Source organism: Dendrobium catenatum, unplaced genomic scaffold (assembly GCF_001605985.2).
Source record: "Dendrobium catenatum unplaced genomic scaffold, ASM160598v2 fragScaff_scaffold_887, whole genome shotgun sequence".
Taxonomy (NCBI): domain Eukaryota; kingdom Viridiplantae; phylum Streptophyta; class Magnoliopsida; order Asparagales; family Orchidaceae; genus Dendrobium; species Dendrobium catenatum.
The window spans coordinates 11,385-16,482 of NW_021319349.1; the positions used below are offsets into that span (position 1 = coordinate 11,385).

Below are 5,098 nucleotides of genomic sequence, written 5' to 3' on the forward strand. Positions count from 1 at the left end.
ATATTTGATATGTAATAATTATAATTATTAATATAATTATAATTAATAATGAAATGAAAGGTTAGGATATTAAATTTGGAATAATTAAAATGGAAAGGTCGGGATTTGTTATAAAGAGAAATTCAATAGTCTTTTATAAAATATTAATTATAATATTAATAGTATTTATTTTGAAATAATCATAGTAATAATATTTTATAGGAGTGCGTAAATGAAAGAATTTGGAGATCATTAACGTGTAGATTAATTTTAAAACTTATGATGAGTTTATTTGCTAGCGTGGATTCCTGAAGCCCTAATATAGTAGGTAATAGACTAGTATAAATGCACGTGCACAGTGCACGTTGCTAGATGAAATGAGATAGTATAGTGATAAATATAAATAACACTAATCTTATACAATTTCAAATTATGAGATTAAGTATATAATGGAATCATTTAGTACATACAATAATGCAATGCATTTTGCATTACAATAATCATATAATATGCAATAAATAAAAATTTTAGTTCATCTTATAGCTTTATCTTATTTAAGCATACAACAAGTACAAAATGGAGAACTACCGCCTTCCGCCCATAAAGTGTGAATTGAGGAGGGGAAGAAATTTGCACAATGCTGGTCATCATAGGTCCAATTGTTCATCGGAAAATAGAATCTAACCATTTATATTTTCCATGGTGGGGAATAGGATAGAGCGATGGATTCTCCTAACCTTTCGCATTCCCCTTCTTTTTATTTCACCCATTGTTGGCCCTATCAATGCCCTTCACATCAAATTCTGTTGTGCCTTCCATCTTGTTGTTTGATGAGGTCCAAGTGGCAAGTTCTTTATCATCTTTGAGAATTTAATCAAGTCTGTTAACTTCCATTAAAAAGTATTATGTTTTAGTAAACAATAAAATTTAAGTACTGTTAAATATATAAATGTAAAATATTTAAGTGATATGCATGTAAATCCCCTTTTAAAAAATGCAAATAAGATAAACATGCATTAAAAAGTATGATTTTGAACGAACATTTTCTATACCTTCATTAACATGATAACTTAATATGATCATAAAAATACATAACATTTTGATAACTTTACCAAACAAAGCATAAGATTACTAATAAGACAAAACTTGGAAATATCATTTATGCATTCACTTAGTGAAAGATTATGTAAAAAACTACCGGAAACAAGGCAAATGAGAAGCAAAATGAAACGAGGCTAACCAAATCAAAAATGATAATCGCTTACTTGCACTACGGAAACCCTCAAACTACTGCATATCTTTCTTGGATTTCAATGGCTATCCTTAATATGATCACCTGAAACTTTGTCTCAACTACTAATATGATCTGATCAAGAAATCATTAATAAAATTAAATATTTATTTTGATTAAATATTTTCTTTAAAAAATATATGTTTTTATTTTTCCTTACAAAATAAGTAGCATTATTGATATCCACAACAGTATATACAATCCTATAATGTGGAATAAATAATATGAAGCCATGACATTTTATAAGTAGAATTGTAAAATAAAATTTTTTATTCAATTAGAACTTACCATGAATGTTAAGAAGCATGAAGAACCTTTCGTTGTATGAAAAATAAGGCGGTGAGAAAACGATTCAAGAGAGAGACCCTCTAGTTGTCCCATACAAAGCCTAAGGGCCTATTTGGGATGGCTGCAAGCTTTTGTAATAGTGGTTGTAAATTTATTGTGGAGAAAGTAAATTTTTTTAATTGCAAAAAAATAATGCTTCATTTGAGACAGCTTTTTTATTTTTTCTTTAAGCAGCTTTTGAGTATACAAATTTAAACTTTTGTATTAGAAAGCTATTTTAAGAAGCAATAAGAAAGTCATTCCAAACAAAGACTAAATTTATAATACACAACTTTCTAAAAAGTTGTGAGAAAGTATTACTCCAAAACAAAGCAATTAGAAAATCATCCTAAAGAGACCCTAAATTTTTATTTATAAAAGAGGTAAGAGTTATATATATTGTACAAATTTGGCTTCTAGTAGAATAAAAACATCAGGATTCAGTTGTTTATTAATTATTTACCTAATTCCAACAACAACCTTAAAATCATCTTCAAAGGCCCTTTTGATATATTTTTGGAATAAAATTTGCTTCCTGACTATAAATGAACATGTTGAACATAGTATGATTAGATTATATCTTGAAAGATAACTCTAAACTTATGAAAAAAACTAAGTAGACTAACATATATAAATCCTTGTCTCATTGACAAATAATCAGATTAATTTACGGACTGATCAAAAAAGCTGACAAAGGAAACTTACCTACAAAGAATAAGAGAGTAAATATATAAATAATCCTCTCTCACTCACTTATTATCATTCGTGTTTATCTTAAAAAGGTCACTATTTGACCATTAATTGAATCTGTAAAATCAAACATAATGCAACATTTAATAGGAGCATAGATTGAAGGTTCCAATTTGATAACCCAAAAGTGATCAAGAGAACCACGTAAAAATAATAATTAAGTATTTATACCAATCAAACATTACTTTGGTGGGTAATCCTATGAACATCTTATAAGAAATCATAATTCATTGTAGGGGAAAAGCCCAAAGTAGGCCTTCGATTATACCAATTTAGCTCTATATATCATCTCGTTTTTTTTTTTTATTTAGCCCCTCAATCATACAAAATTGATACCAGAGGATCCCTTAGGGACTAAATTCAATTAATTTTCTATAACCGAGATACAAAATTGGGATGAGATTTTGTATCACAATTTCCATCAATTTCAACTCAAGGAACTTTTTGGGATCGATTTTATATAGTCGAGAGACTAAATTGAAAAAATATGATAATATATTTCTAAATTAATTTCATAAGAATCAATATGAATACACCATAAGGTAAGAAGAAAAAAAAATGGTATTAATTTCTTAGTGAGTCGGGTCTTAAGCAAGTTATAATATCAATTTCAGGAGTACAAGAGAATTGAATTTAAAAGTTGTAATTTCAACAACAAAAATCTTCTATTTAATGTAGACTAACAAAAACTATAAGAATATACATTTGCAAATAAAAAAAGATAAATTCATTATCTAATCTTTGAAGCCGAAAGATTAGAGAGCCGTAAATGAAATTCAAATCACGAAAGAGCTAAGGAAAATTGTTGAGAATAGTTTAAGAAAGGGTGGAATACAAGAGGCCTAAGAAACATTATTGAAGTTATAGAAATTTGAAATTGAAGAGACTGAAATAATTGGAGAAGAAACCTACCGATGGAAGAACTTGGGCAAGTTGAAAAGTCCAAAACAAAGGAATTCACTAAAATGCTTATGTATATTTAAAAGATGTTTAACATCTAGATAAATAATTAACTAATAATTAAGAGATATTAGCATATTTATTAAACAAAGAATCTGAGAAGCTCAACTATTTTATATTGAATGATTTTGATTGTAATCATCAACTTAGATTAAATAAAATGAAAAACTAGAATTTCTTTCTTTCATATGAGAATATCTATAAGTCATTTGTATAATATTAGTACATCATTAATTAATATTTATTTCTTAACTTTCATCACCAAAAAATTAAATTAATGAATTAATTCATTATTATTGATGAATAAGAATAAATATCATTAATTATTTTGAAATGAGTAATATAACATAAGAAGAGTTGGAAGTATCATTAATAACTTTTTATATTTTGATAATAGTTAAGTGTTAAAGAAGTTGTTGATTTTTTAGTATTTTGTTTTGTACAAGTTATTGTTGCTTCTACTTTTTTTTTTTTAACCAATCAATAATGGATTTCTGACCTTAAAGCATGCACAACAAACAAAGTGAAAACTACGATCGATCTACATCAGAAAATCTCAAAGAAAATCACAATAAAACAAAGGCAAAGTAAAAACTCGGAACACAAACCACACTATAGTTAATCCTAAACTACTGCAGCTAAGCAAATAAAGTTACATACAAGAAGGGAAATTCTGAAGTAGTAATCGTATGCAGATAAATATTGCTCCTCTCATTTGGCCATCATGATCTTGACAAATTCTTCATAGTTGATCTGACCGTCTCCATCAATATCAGCATCGCGAATCATTTCATCAACCTCCGATCCTCATCGATCAGCTTTTCACCGAGGTTAGTCATGACATGGCGAAGTTCGGCAGCTGAGATGAAACCGTTTTGATCATTGTCAAACACGCGGAAGGCTTCCTTGAGCTCCTCCTCAGAGTCGGTGTCCTTCATCTTGCGAGCCATCAAGTAAAGGAATTCAGGGAAAACCTCGTTGATCATGTCATGTAGCTTTGCTTCGGTGGGGTTCTGACCAAGAGATCTCATCACATTTTCGAGCTCCTTAGAGGAAATTCAAACGTCTCCGTCCTTATCGAAGAGGCTGAAAGCCTCCTTGAACTTGGACATCCGATCGTCTGTAAGCTAATCTGCCATATTAACCATCGCCGATTTTTTTTTTTTTTAAAGAAGCAATGAAAAAGAAAAAAAATGAGCGACTATGACTACTATGATGAAGTGAATTGGCGATTGTAGGACTTTGGACATACTTGGATAAATGGAGTCACTCCCACACCCAAACTTCCATTCCTTACATACAGAAATTAAAATGATCGATGACTATAAATACAAAGAAGATAATATAACTATAAAAGAGGGGAACACATTCATTGTTGGGCACGGTTCGTCTTCTAATCGCGATTTATCTTCCAGCATTTATTTATTGTGAATGTTAGATATATGAAGGGTTAATGAAAATGGACGGGATTGCCGGAATTGGAACAAATCCCGATTGCATTTTGGGCGAGTTTGATATTTCGCCTTCCACCTATCTGTCTTAATGCGAATATACTAAGGATGGGGAACCGGAATACGAAATGTTATAATAGAATTATATAAATAAATAGATATAGGGAAGACGAACGATTTTAGTAGAAGTTCAAGAGACTCAAATAAACCTTTCGGATAAAACGGCAGATAGAAAAAGTTCAGGGCAAGCGACACTAATGAGCATTAATTTTTATATTTTTAGATTTATTAATTAATTAAAATAGAATGAATGGACAAGATAATTTAAAAAATAAAATGG

General features: G+C 29.4%; 1 pseudogene; it reads right to left on the reverse strand.

Annotated features, from left to right (window-relative positions):
* Positions 1–3,836: 3,836 nt before the first annotated feature.
* LOC110100743 lies at positions 3,837–4,609 on the reverse strand (annotated as a pseudogene).
* Between the last annotated feature and the right edge of the window lie 489 nt (positions 4,610–5,098).